Source organism: Diadema setosum, chromosome 8, assembly GCF_964275005.1.
Source record: "Diadema setosum chromosome 8, eeDiaSeto1, whole genome shotgun sequence".
NCBI classification, from domain to species: Eukaryota; Metazoa; Echinodermata; class Echinoidea; order Diadematoida; family Diadematidae; genus Diadema; species Diadema setosum.
The window spans coordinates 19,459,707-19,474,834 of record NC_092692.1 but is presented as its reverse complement, the minus strand read 5'-3'; positions in this window follow the sequence as shown (position 1 = coordinate 19,474,834).

Sequence of the window (15,128 nt, the reverse complement as noted above, 5' to 3'; positions counted from 1 at the left end):
ATTTATCCCCCAAGCAATTTCCGAGATGAGGACAAATTTCGAACTTTCTTAATGGAATTATTGTCCAAATACCGCCAGAACTATGCACCAAATCGTTGAATTGCAATCATAAACATGCAAAAGCTCCGCTATACTGGATCCCTTTCGATAAGTACACTGTTGAGATTGACGTATATTTCCCTAATTTGTCAAAGAGTGTGCAGCATATCTTTCACTTAACAAAAGGTCCCTCATATGCAGAGGCGTCGATGGGGGGGGGGATGGCTCCCCCATAAAAGTGGGACAAACCAAATCGCAAAAATATAGCTAAAAACGGCAGTTTTTGGGGTGTAAAATGTCAAAATTTTAAAGCTCGCTCGCTCCGCTCGCTCGCATTTAAGCGCTAAGCCATTCCCCTGATGTTGCTACCAGTGATTGACAGCAGTTGCGCCCGGTGCACCCCCCCCCCCCCAATCTCCAAAACAAAAAATATAGCTACAAATGGCAGTTTGGGGGACTGTAAGATGTCAAAATTTTTCAAGCTCGCTCGCTTCGCACACTCGCATTTAATCATTATGCCATTCTCATGATGTTGCTGCCATAAATTGCCAGCAGTTTTCGCCCGGTGCTCCCCCTTAATTTCCAAAGCTAAAAATAAAGCTACAAACGGCAGTTTTGGGACTGTCAAATGTCAAAATTTTAAGGCTCGCTTGCTCCGCTCGCTCGCATTTAATCGCTATGGCATTCTCCTGATGTTGCTGCCAGTGATTGACAGCAGTTGTGCCCGGTGCGTCCCCTTTAATTTCCAAAGCGAAAAATATAGCTACAAATGGCAGTTTTGGGGACTGTAAGATGTCAAAATTTTCAAGCTCGCTCGCTTCGCACACTCGCATTTAATCATTATGCCATTCTCATGATGTTGCTGCCAGTAATTGCCAGCAGTTTTCGCCCGGTGCTCCCCCCTTAATCTCCACAGCGAAAAACATAGCTACAAACGGCAGTTTTGGGACTGTAAGATGTCAAAATTTTGAGGCTCGCTTCACTCACTCGCATTTAATCATTATGCCATTCTCCTGATGTTGCTGCCAGTTATTGCCAGCAGTTTTCGCCCGGTGCTCCCCCCCCCCCTTAATTTCCAAAGCGAAAAATATAGCTACAACCGGCAGTTTTCGGACTGTAATAAGTCAAAATTTTCAAGCTCGCTCGCATTTAATCATTATGCCATTCTCCTGATGTTGCTGCCAGTACGAACTGCCAGCAGTTGCGCCCTGTGCGCCCCCTTAATTTCCAAAGCGAAAAAATACAGCCCAAAACGGCAGTTTTTTTTTTACTGTAAAATGTCAAAATTTTCAAGCTCACTCGCTTCGCTCGCTCGCATTTAATCGTTATGCCATTCTCCTGATGTTGCTGCCAGTACGAACTGCCAGCAGTTGCGCCCTGTGCGCCCCCTTAATTTCCAAAGCGAAAAAATACAGCCCAAAACGGCAGTTTTTTACTGTAAAATGCCAAAATTTTCAAGCTCGCTCGCTTCGCTCGCTCGCATTTTATTGTTACGCCATTCTCTTGATGTTGCTGTCAGTAATTGCCAGCAGTTTCACCCGGTGCCCCCCCCCCCCTTAATTTCCAAAGCTAAAAATAAAGCTACAAACGGCAGTTTTGGGACTGTAATAAGTCAAAAATTTTGAAGCTCACTCGCTCCGCTCACTCGATCAATCATTATGCCATTCTCCTGATGTTGCTGCCAGTAATTGCCAGCAGTTTTCGCCCGGTGTGCCTCCCCTTAATTTCCAAAGCGAAAAAATGCAGCTACAAACGACATTGTCTGGGATTGCAAAATGTCAAAATTTTAAGGCTCGCTTGCTCCGCTTGCTCGCATTTAATCGCTATGGCATTCTCCTGATGTTGCTGCCAGTGATTGACAGCAGTTGTGCCCGGTACGTCCCCTTTAATTTCCAAAGCGAAAAATATAACTACAAATGGCAGTTTTGGGGACTGTAAGATGTCAAAATTTTCAAGCTCGCTCGCTTCGCACACTCGCATTTAATCATTATGCCATTCTCATGATGTTGCTGCCAGTAATTGCCACCAGTTTTCGCCCGGTGCTCCCCTTAATTTCCAAAGCTAAAAATAAAGCTACAAACGGCAGTTTTGGGACTGTAAAATGTCAAAATTTTCAAGCTCACTCGCTTCGCTCGCTCGCATTTAATCGTTATGCCATTCTCCTGATGTTGCTGCCAGTAAGAACTGCCAGCAGTTGCGCCCTTTGCGCCCCCCTTAATTTCCAATGCGAAAACATACAGCCCAAAACGGCAGTTTTTTTTTTTTTACTGTAAAATGTCAAAATTTTCAAGCTCGCTCGCTTCGCTCGCTCGCATTTAATTGTTATGCCATTCTCTCGCATTTAATTGTTATGCCATTCTCTTGATGTTGCTGTCAGTAGTAATTGCCAGCAGTTTCACCTGGTGCCCCCCCCCCCCCTTAATTTCCAAAGCGGACAAAATACAGTCACAAACTGCAGATTTGGGACTGTAAAATGTCACAATTTTCAAGCTCGCTTGTAACAGTTTGTCAGAAGTATATCACTCTCCTCCCAATTTATATTTCATGCAAAAGAGTGAGACATCCGATCCCTGTAAAGTGTGTGTGTGTGTGTGTGTGGGGGGGGGGGGGGGGGGGTTACCAAGCTTCTCTCACCCCCCGTCCCCCTCAAGGCTGCGCCGGTTCGGTTATGGGCTTGTAATCGTGGTGATGGTGACTATCGCCGATCATCCCCCCCACTCCTCAGTATGGATTTACGCCGTTGATTGAAGCCATTTCCAAGCTTCATTGATAAAGAAAACAAGAGAAGTTTGCTCTGTTGAAAGGTAATGCATATCCCTTACAAAATTAGATAGTAGAAGAAATATTTACAGAGCATCTTACATTCCATGGGCCAACACTTAAAGGGAAGGTAAACCCAAAGAGCAATGTGGATTGAGTGAAAGCAGTAATACTAGTAGAACACATCAGTGAAAGTTTGAGGAAAATCGGGCAATCGATGCAAAAGTTATGAATTTTTAAAGTTTTGGTGTTGCAACTGCTGGGTAAGGAGACTACTAGAGGTTATGACGTATGAGTGGACTACAATATAAAGAAAATGAAAAGGGAATTCAATAAAGATTCATTTTTCATGAAAATTACACATTCCATCAGCTTGATACTGACATATGTTAGGGATAGCACTTATTCCCCTGCTTTCTGAAAGCGGTTAGTCAAGAACTCTTTCATTTTGCTAGAAAAGTGAATTTTTGTGGAATTCCTTGTATATTTTCTTTATATTGTGGTCCTCTCATACGTCATAACCTCTAGTAGTCTCCTCATCCAGCGGTTCCAACACCAAAACTTTAAAAATTCATAACTTTTGCATCGATTGTCCGATTTTCCTCAAACTTTCACTGATGTGTTCTACTAATGTTACTGCTTTTACTCAATCCACATTGCTCTTTGGGTTTGTGTTCCCTTTAACATTTCAGTGTGTTTATATAGAAATCACTCAATTCGCTCTCGGTGCCACATACCCTACCATTCCAAGGAGAACTTGTCTTTTATAACGCATATGTTCCAAAGATTTGCCATTCTGGAACATGCACATTACGAATGTTTGATAACCTGAAAAAAGGGGTTCGTTATTGTGGTCATTTATGGTGCTGTTTCGGAGGTTCGTCAATCTGAAATTGAAACAAGGTTCATTAATCTGTAAATCAATCAAAGTTATTTATTCTGTAGGTTCTATAGTCCAGGGGTGAAATAAGGTTTGTCAATCAGAAAGTGCAAAAAAAAAAAAGAAAAAAAAAAAGAAAAGAAAAGTGAGTACCAATCAGCCTTCAGAATTACATATCTTAATTCACGCCCAGAAGTATGAAAATATGAAGGGAATTCCATAAAGAATTCCTTTCTTCATGAAAATTACATGTTCCATCAACTTGATACTGACAAAAGGGTATAGCAATTATTCCTGCTGTTTTCTGAAAGCGGTTAGTTTAGTCCTCTTTCATTATGCTAGAAATTCAAAGGTGAATATTTGTGGAATTCCCTTTATAATTTCTTTATATTGTTGTCCAAACATGACATCATAATCTCTTGTAGTCTTCTCATCCAGTGGTTTTAACACCAAAATTTAAAAAATTCATGATTTTTGCATTGATTGTTCACTTTTCCTCAAACTTTCGCTGATGTGTTCTATTAGTGTTGCTGCTTTCACTCAATCCATATTTCTCTTTGGGTTTGGGTTTTTTTTATATCAAATTGATGAACAAACAAACAAATCAGCAAAAGCAAACAATAAAGCACAAAACAGCTTTAAAAAGGGTGAGACGCCAGGTTACACACAGCATAATCAGATGGATAACAGGTCTTATTAGATTCAGTGGTCATCATCCCCATCAATTGATAGCTCTCTCTATGACATCACGCCACAATGATCTCCACTTCAATGTGTAGAGATCAGTGTAAAGCACACAATGAGGTTACTATATTCACCACTGGTAATATAACCTCTTTTAGCACACAATCTGCATAATTACTATGTACAGTCAAAAGAGTCAAAAGAGGGCGCTATTTGTAATACATGTACCAGTACCTGTTCTGCAACAGTGCCATCTCCAGGATCAATAGAGTCTGTACAACTCTGCTTCAGTGCTTTGCTGGACAAGCATGTAGGCACTACCATGGGAATTATGCCATCAGTGACTGACTGAAACTGAGTTAGCCAAACTCTGTGTATATTATGGCTCTGACAAGCAGGAATCAGAAAAACAAAAAATTATAGATGCATGGATGGTGACCTGAACACTATCTATTCATTGTTCCTAATTGGTCCATTAATTTCTGACACTCCCTGAGTAAATATGTTAACTTGTTGGATGATGTTGCTCATGAAAAAAAAAGGGGGGAGGGGGGAACACACACACCAAAAACAAAAACAAAAACGAAAAATAAAAAAAAACAACATTACCATACTTGCCAACTCTACCGCATTTGGCGGTAGACTACCGCTTTTGAAAGGTTTCATTAGCATTCAAGCTAGCGCTGCTCGCATATAGGCATCCTGGATTCTACCGCTTTCTCAAATGAAAATGTTGGCATGTATGCATTACACCATAATATCAGCAAAAGAAAAGAAAAGATAAAAGGACATACCTTTACAACAGGGATATATGTGAGATTATTGTCAAAGACTCACAACTCTCGCATGTGGAATGGGAGCAAAACTGTCACTAAATATCATATCTTACAACAAATCAAACCAAGAACAATACACACTGTACAGAAAATTTCTTTAATGGTAATATATTATGTGTATTTTAAATTACCAATCACCAGATTACTTTATCAGGCATTGTTAAATAAACTCCTGACCAAAGAGTAATGTTTTTGTTAAGTTTGTTTGTTTGTTTTGTTGTTCTTTTAAACAAACTAGCTGAAATGCTCTCAGTTATTTCAGGGTAGTGCCCCAAAAGCCATATTTTCTCTCTCATTTGTTTTTTTTTTCAATGTCTCACATTCTCATCTTCTGTCTCATATGTCTTTATTCCTTGACCATACTATAATTATTTTAAAGTTACACCAACGATTGAATGTATGACTTTGTTGTCCCCTGCTGTGGTAAATCTCACTAATATTCTGTTACATTCGATAGCTTTAATGCAAATAAGTCGTAATTATAAATCCTAGTGATAAAGCAATGGGCCTAGTATATTCAGGGAGGTGGCCCAAACACAAATTGAAATCTTAAAAACACAATTTGTATTACTAGTACATCATTCACTGCCACATGCAATCAAAACCAACAATCTAACGTGACTCAATAGAATTCTGTGTGTGTGTGTGTTTTTTTATGTACAAATTATATTTTTTCGACTTGTTCGATATGTACAAAAAATAGGGACAATGTGACTTGTATGAAGACTGAACGAAATAAAAATAAAATGAATGAAACCGCCTATCGCCAAGACTAATTTGTTGCAGCCTCGGCCACAGGAATATCGGCGAGCATACTCACAATATCAGACAATCAGGTGATAAGTTTCAGAAATATCAACTTTCCTATGTGATACACAGTGGTAAGTAGAATTGATGGAATCATTGTATTTATGATATTATTTTGCACGGAAATTTCCGAATAATCAATGTCTAAGGGGCTGTAGACAAAAGGGGAAGTATGTAATTTTGCGATTCAAGCACGAGCCATCCGACATAGCCGTGTTGGCTGGGTACGCACGATATTTGTGTGTCGTATTGCTGTGCAGTATGACGAGTGTGTGATGCATGTGTGTGTATGTGTGGGTGTATTGGTGTGTTGTGTGGATCTGAGGCCATGACATGCTGGCAACAGCGCAATGGAGTTCATGAGGAAAAAGGCATGGTATACAGTAGGCCTACAGTGTAGTGCACAGCACGAATTTTTGCTCGAGAGCAAGACGGGGCGGCTGTCCCAAAGTTCGCGGAGGGGATAGGGCAAAAAACGCCAGTATAAGCCCGAGAAGTGTAGTATTCTCACATGCCATGTTTCTCCCCGAGTCTGGAATTCTTAAAGCTGCACTCTCAACAACAACACTCTATAAATGTCTTGAATCGATGCAAATTGCATAACTGTCGTTTGTGTTTTGTTTGTCGAGGTTCACTCCCTGCTGGGTACTGCCCTGGCCAGATGTTACCCCTTCCACCTGCACTCTAACAGTGTGTACAAGTGCAACTTGAATGATAAAGAAGGGATAGCATTGGGTGCATATAAAGGTCTACTACATGTATATACAATGTAAATTTCAAGTTTCACTTTTGACAGTTTTATATTAATTTGTAGTCCATGTGAGGATATTTAGACAAGGGCTAGGAGCTGTATAAACACTACAAATTGATCTTCTTGGCAAAAGTACAAGATACATGTACTTTTGCCCAAGTGCTTTGAAGTGAGGGGATTGCTAAACTTGAGCCGGTGCCGACTTGTGAAATCACAGTTCGTTGACATTGACACTACTTTCTTCATTTCTTCAGATTACTTTAGTACCATAGGATAGAAATATCAGTTTATGAAGGCCTGAATTTGTGATAAATAGATGATTTAGAACACATTCCACATTGTGTAAGTGATCCTTAAAAATACAACTCTAAGTGATCCTTAGTGTTTTGCGATTCGCATTTTGATTTTTATTAGTCTTGGTCATGTGATATTCACATATTTCCGTTTGTCCATTAAGGGCAACATTTGTTGGTGTCTAATACATTCTGCCAAAGTGTGCCAAAACATTTTTTTTTTCCCTGTCTTGTGTCCTGTGGTAAAGTTTAGTTGACTGTTGGAAGCAGGAACAGAGATTGATAGAATATAACACCCTACTAACTTATGAAAAAAAAAGGCAACAAAACAACAACAACAACAACCCAACAGTTTCAAAGCATCAAAGACCATGTTTCCTCCCAACTTTTTTTTTTAATTTTTTTATTAAGATTATGAATGGAATAGAACCTGTAAAGGTCTGAGATTAGAATGCACAATTATATCAGCACTTTGGCAAGTGTACACAAGGCACATCTCAAACCCATATAAAAGATTTAGATACCGGTACTAATAAATTTAGATGTTGCCTTTCGACATCAATGCATAGCAATTAGTATACAATATATTATCACAAATTATCATATTATAGAGATCCTTTATTTACTTACACTGTACACTGTAGTCTATGAGAAAGATAGTTTTTTGCAGTGTTGCAGTGGGAGTTCTGCTTGTAATATCTTGTAGAATCAGACAATATTAGGCTTTTATTAACTTTAAATGCAAGTGTATTGTGGTGTGAGCTTCAGAATTGGTAGTTCCTTGAAAAAATGACATGTAGTGTACATGTTCATGAGTTGGATTCTTTACTATACATTAGTCACTGTATTACAGTATTTGGGCTGTTTATATTTTCAGCATTTTTTTTTATTTTCAATTTTTATTATTATTTTCTAAGCTAAACCCTCTATGGCACTGAAAGTATTCCAGAAAATGCAGTTTGCAGCCCTGTTTGTGCTTTTGTTTCAGGATGTCTGCCAGTCATTAAAGTAGAATATATACTACAATGTGTAGTACCCTATAAAAGAATGTCATTGAACCAGGTTCAATAGCAATGGGGGGAAAAAAATGCAACTGATCAGTGCCTGCATTTTTTCTGTTGTTCAGACTCTTCTTAGGGATATCATTAGGATAAGGTTACTAGAAGAGAATATAATATTTGTGCCATGTATCAAGTTTAAATTAGAAAAAATTGTATATATGCAAAAGCTTACACATTGTATGTGAGAATTTTTAAAGTGTTCCATGATTATTGCATCTTATCTACAATTTCCTCAATATACTTGTATGTATGTATACTTGATGATACATTAGCATTTACATTGTAGATGATCTCAACTTTTTAAGCATGTATAGAAATTATGTCTATTTTGATATTTTTTAATCTGTTATTGTGGCGTCACAAATGCCATTCAATATGATGTGTTACAATGTATGCTTTCCTTTTCTAGTACCCTCCTTTATAGACCCATTCACATACTCCTGAATACTGTTTTCTCAAGGATTGATTTTTTTTTTAATTCATTCATTCATTTATTTTTTCCATCTCCAACAGAACTTGTAAATACAGTTTTTTTTCACATAAAATATAAGTACATATAAATGTCAATATGACAAAATATAAATGAAATTTATGGATATACAAAAGAAAAAGTACAAAGAACATTCTGAAGTTTAGGAGATGCAGGAGATGGGGAGGAATGCTGAAGAAGCAATGCTTGTTGGGTGCATTCCCCCATTCCATTTTGCAATGGAATGTATTTCTCTTGATTCTTGTTTTCGTAATGGACGCACCCATATCAGTAGTTACAATTGTAACTGTATGATACCTTGCATGGTTGAGGCCAAAATCAGTCCTTTGGTTTTGTTTTGTTTTGTTTTGTTTTTTGTTTTTTTGTTTTTTTGTTTTTTAGCCCTTGTAATTATTGGCCTCACTCACAGTGTGTTTAAATGGCATGCAAGAAAGTTCTTTGTTTTTGTTTGTTAGAAATGTGTGTTTGTTTGTTTGTTTGTTTGTTTGTTTGTTTTTTTGTAACTCCATGATGCAGCTTGCTGCCTGAGGCTAGGATTGAGGGTGCTGGGATCATTCTGGTTTTTGTGGAGGCATGTCTGGTTTGGGGCATTGCTTGGCTTGCAACAAAGTAATTTCTTTCCTTTTGTTGTTGTTGTTGTTGTTGTAATGATTGAATGAAGGTAAATTAAGAATTTGCATCATGATACCAAAACAGATGACTCGTACATGTGTGAATGAGTTTTACAATAAAGGTAGTGGTACTCTAGTTGAGATAATGTTACCAATGTGTTCAACTTTCCTCCCCATTAGGATCATATGTCCTTCAATATTTTTTTCCCCTCTTTGTAAATTGTAATGCCCTCGCTGTGCAAAATTCTGAATTCACACACTTATCTGCTCAATGCACTAGTTCTAACCAAATGATAAACTTTCTATCAAACTTTGTATCGTGTTACAGTATCAGGTTTTTTTTTCTCTCTCTCTCTCTCTCTCTCTCTCTCTCTCTCGCAGTGCAAATGAGGGGATGGGAGTATCGTGTAAAATTAAATGGACATTTTGTGACCAAAAAAAGTCAATTAAGAGTGATGTTCAGTACGATCATGCTTAATTAAATATTAGGTGGCAGTAGGAAGTTATGAATGTGCTAAGATTTCTTATGCAAATGTGTAGTGTGTAATGACTTTTAGTAAGTGTAAAAACAAAGATTAATGTTTACACACACAAAAAATTATTACAATTAACATCACTTTTTTTTTTTTTTTTTTTACCGGTACATAAAAGTAATTTTTCAGATAGGGTGTCTGTATACATACTTTGATCTGAAGTATCACAAAACAATTGTTGCATGTTATTTTTGTGCTATAATAGTTCCATAGAAATTTAGCGATATCTTGCCTTGGGGATAGCAGTGTGTTTATGATATTATACGGGAGGCAATGTTTTCGTAAGTTGTTTATTTTGTGGGTAGTAGTTGAAAATGAAAACACTGTGAGATATACCGTGAGTAAATATTTGTGCAGAATGAGTCTCGGTAAACACACTTACATGTATTGTAAAGTTAGAATGGCTTTTATTGTTGGAGTAGGAATTGAGCAGATATTCAAGCATACTAGTGTGTTTCAAAAGTTAGAAGAATGATAAAACTGAATGTGTTTTATAGTGGTTTAAAAATTTCCACCAACTCCTCAAAGGATTCCAAGGAGTTCTACTCTATCTCAATGGTTCAAAAAAAAAAATTGAATAAATAACACTTACAAAATGTCTGCACCTGTGATAGATGCATCCGAATAGAGGTGAACTTGTATGTTATACATCAGTGATCGCTGCGTTCAAAAAGCAACACAATAATGTGCATGCAAATAGCCAGAGCAGAACACCATGCTATAAATTAGATTCTACCAAGGAGGTTTAAGAGATGGAGTTCCATCTGGCTGTAATTATTCAAACAGCTGCCATTTTTCTATTGATGCACAAAAGAATTCCACAGGTGCACTTCTTGTGCCTTTGATGTTGAAGGGTTACATGCCGCCGTCTCTTTGAGCAATCTGAAGATTCATTTTAAACTCTTAACATTATATCGTCTATTTTCTGCTTGTTTATTTGTCAAATAGAATGAATGTTCTCTTAATGATAAAGCATATGAAACAAAAGTAAATCCCGTCCAAGATTATGTGCACAAATGTACACCTTAGCTGCATGTCGTGAAAATATTTGAAACTGTACCCTCACTACAAAGCCGATTTTATCATCTTTCCAATCACTTCCGACAAATGAAACTGAAATGGTATAATTTTTGAATATGGTTCTTTATGCATAATTATATGTTAGATTAGTGTAAAGTTATGTAAAAACAAGTAATTTTGATTTTTATTTCATCAATTTTTGAGCAATTTTTATTCGCACGTCCCCGTGTCTGTACTATATTACAGATGTGCAGCTTGTTTTCTAAGAAGGGACGGCGAAAAGCAATTACCATCATAAAGACATTCTTATCTTCCTTTGAGAGTGACGAGTCATGATGCAATGACATATGAATCAATTGTCTTCCTATCTGTGAGGCAGCTCCAGTTTAGCACGTACTTCAAATATTTCTGAGTGGCGGTATGATACATGGGATCAAAGGGAATTGGACCCCGTTTACAGTGCGAGGCTCGGCCGTGGCTCGGCCGCGGCCGAGTCCAGCCCCGCTTCAGTGTAAACGCGCAAAAGGCCAAATGCGAGGCCAAAATTGGCCTCGCATTTGGCCTCGCTCTGGAGGTGGTCTCAGCCGCGGCCGAGCCGCGGCCGAGCCCGGCCTTTTCTTGGTGTAAACGGAAACTGGGCCAAATGCGCGGCCAATTGCGCGGCCAGTTTTAGTCTGGCTTCCAAACCCTCTGCCTGTATCTTTCGCTGTTCAGGATATTAACCCCCTCAACGTCGAAAACTAGTATAGTTTAAGGTGGTTTTGTCCTGCAAAGGATTTTTTCCTTCGGCAAAGGCCTTTGCCCGAACGGCGACTTCGTCGCCACGGAATTCATTTGGCAAAGGGTCTGAAAACCAGACAATACCAAATTGCGTTTGTTTGCAAGCAGAGCGCCACTACGACAAAATATTGAAAGGTTTTAATCAAAAGCGCGGCCGAGCCCAGCAGTGTAAACGGACAAAATTGCGAGGCTCGGCCGCTCAATTGAGGCCGGACTCGGCCGCGGCTCGGCCGCGGCCGAGCCTGGCCCCGCACTGTAAACGGGGTCTGAGACTGTTGTTACTCCATTTCTCAAACCTCCTTTATTCTACTATAGAAACCAGATAGTACAGTGTTCCTAGCTGTCAATTTTATATCAGTGCTCCTGACTTGAAAGCTTTACAAAGCTGCACTGTGTATAGAGAGTGGTACGCAGTGCTATTTTCAGTACATGAGACTGTTCATCTGTGTTCCCCAGTGGCAGGTTGAACCAAGGGTGGGGATAAGGGTGGAAACACAACATAATTCTCGCCAGAGTCATAGGTCAACTTTTGCATGTGTGCGATAAAAGCCCCAGCAAGAATGTGAGATGCAGATATCTGGCCCGAGCCTGGACCGCTTGTTACTGCAGGAATCCCAAGCAATGCAGCTGGTGGGAATAATGAGAGATTTGACCCAGGTCTCACAAATACCTTTGAACATCCAGTGTGTGGGCCCCACTGTCCTAGGGAAAGGAAGGACATACTAGTAGCAGCCAGCTTGTATGATGTACAGTGGCCAGTATATTATGCTGCAATTTCTGTGTCGAAGTATACTATCATTCACAGACCTGCAGTGCTGCTGTAGAAATGTATGTGCACCTCTTGTACAGGTTGCATCTTCACCTCTCTTGATAATAATGCAGGATGATACCGATAGTCGCGCTGATGGCAACCACACAAATAAAGATAATGCAATTGATAATTTTGATGATAGTGATGGTACTTAAATATAGTATGACCACAGAGCTCTGAAACGGTAACATACCGGTACATTGTGATCTCAGTGATTATGACATTGTGAAATTTTGTAGGCCTTGAGTTTACTCTTTCCAGAAATAAGCTCCTGAACCCACCATGTTTCTGAAAAGAGTAACGACCCTTATAACAGCAATGACTGTGGTAAAAAGGAGAATGACCTTTGCAAACCTGTACATTTGAAATACTGGCATGTTGTACTTATAAACATGGATTGGTAAAGCAGTTGTTCCACATGTGTGGACTTTAATGCTAGCTGATGTTGTAGAAATGGTAATGTAAAACAAGTTCAGCTTTGTCCACAAGTGTTGACCTCTTGATTTCCTGCCTTATTTAGGTGGAAAAAAAATCATCAACAGGTGAGCGAACTCTACTTTCATTTTGTTTTCTTCACTGATCAGAAGCTGGAAGAGTAAACACCCATGTTTTTTATCCATTTGGTCTGGGAATTTCCAAACAGCCACAAATTTGACGACATTTCAAGTCATTAGGAAGTCATTATTCCCTGTTTGAAGTAGATTAATTCATCCATGCTATTAATAGGAGTCTATTTAAAACATGACAAAGGTTTGTCCCCTCTGGGCATACCGTGAACTTGCCAGTGATTATCGCTCCACATGGTCTTCTTCATGCTGAAATACTTAGCAGTGTAGAGATTGATTAGGTGTACTGTACATGACATGTTTCATAACAAACTGTACATCCTGTTCAATACTCATGATTTATGTACCTCCTGACCTCAGTACTCATTAGAACTTGCCAATCTTTCTGTGAGTTTTTTAAGTGTAGGACTTTCTCTTCTCCTTCTTCTTCTTCTTATTATTATTGTTATTATTATATTATATTATATTATATTATTATTATTATTATTATTATTATTATTATTATTATTATTATTATTATTATTACATTTGATGTAAAATATTACCAATTATTATTACATTACCATTGCCAATGTCACTCTTTGTGAGGCAGCCAATTATGGAATGTGTAATGTGAATACCTTGTAGAATGTACAGTTGTACACTGTGTGTCGTTTTTATTATCATTGTGCAAGTGTGCATTTGGTTTCATCCATGTTGGTACAAAATACTTGCAAACTTTGACAGGCCTGAATTTCTAACTTTTTGTTCCTGTTTGGATTTTGATCGTCATGGAAGAAAGGGAATTGGTTCACCTCCATGTGACTTACTGTAGAAGTTAAAGGAACAGACCTGTCTTTTCTATCCCACGTTGTGTTTTGGTTAGGAGTACTGTAGCTTAGAAGAACATAAAGTTAAAAGCTAGTACATTTTGTAAGTATTTTGCACATGGTGGAGGTGGGGGTTCACATGGAATTTAAATTGGTTTTGAAAGTTAAGATAAACCTTGAATTATGATAGGCTGCATACGTGTCTTCAATGATATTATAACTTCCGAATGAAAATGAAAAACTTTTTTTAATGCAGCAGCCATTAGTACATGCAAAATGAAAGAAGTGGCTTAGGAATTTGTAAATTTTGATAACAATATGAAGTGGATTCTGAAAATATTTTGAAAAGTAATTTAAAGTAAACAGGCAAACTAGTGGCATGTACCATTATTTTATCAAAGTTGATCTTACCTTTTAAATTTTTAAATTGAAGCTCCCCCTGGTTTGATAGGGAGCTGGTGAGGAGTTTAGGTTACTGTAAAAGTGGATATTTTCGCGTGACTAATTTTTCGCGCTCAGCCGGGTAAGAAGAGTTTTGCATGTTTTTAATTCCGCGGAATCAAGACATCAACTACTGGAACACATGCCAAGCAAAAATATTTGCGTGCCTTTATTTTCACGTTAGTTTCTGGTTGCGCAAAATGCGCGAAAATTTCAACACGCGAAAATTTCCACTTTTACAGTATTTGCAATCAAAGCTGTACGTAAAAGATCGCAATGGAAGTTGAGTAATTCTTGCAAAACACATTAGATCATTGGCAGATCCAGAGGGGGGTGCAACTGGCGCACGCCCCCTTTATTTTTTGTTAGAAACAAAAGAAATAAAAAGACAAAAAGTGAAATGAAACCCGGAAGTGGCACTAGAAATATTAGTTGCGCCCCCCCCCCCTTTACAGAATTCCTGGATCCACCCCTGCTACATATGTAGATGATCATCTGTTGTCAGTGAAGATGTTTTATAACTTTTTTTTAAAAGATGTATTTGAAGGTCAAAAAAACCCCAAATATATTTATCATGCACTATTTTGAGCCTCTAGGAAAATTATATGGATTCCTCATTGACCAAAAATGCACAATTTTCTTCAGAGCTGTGCCCCTCGGAATAGTGCTATGCCTGTCACCTTGGAATCTATAATTTCAACTAGAGGCTCTCAGTTCATATTTGTTAATTATGTTCACTAGAGTCTTCTAAACCTTGTTCATGTAGAAAGTAAGTGAAATTAGAAATAGGGGAAATTCAATTTACTGCCTAGAGACTCGTAGGCCCGAATTCACGAAGGTAGTACAAATGAAACCATGGTTTAAACCATGGACAAAAACCATGGAATGCCAAGTGTCGCATGGGATATTTAGCTACGAAATCAGTCATTTCGTCGATGAAATGATTATTTTGTAAA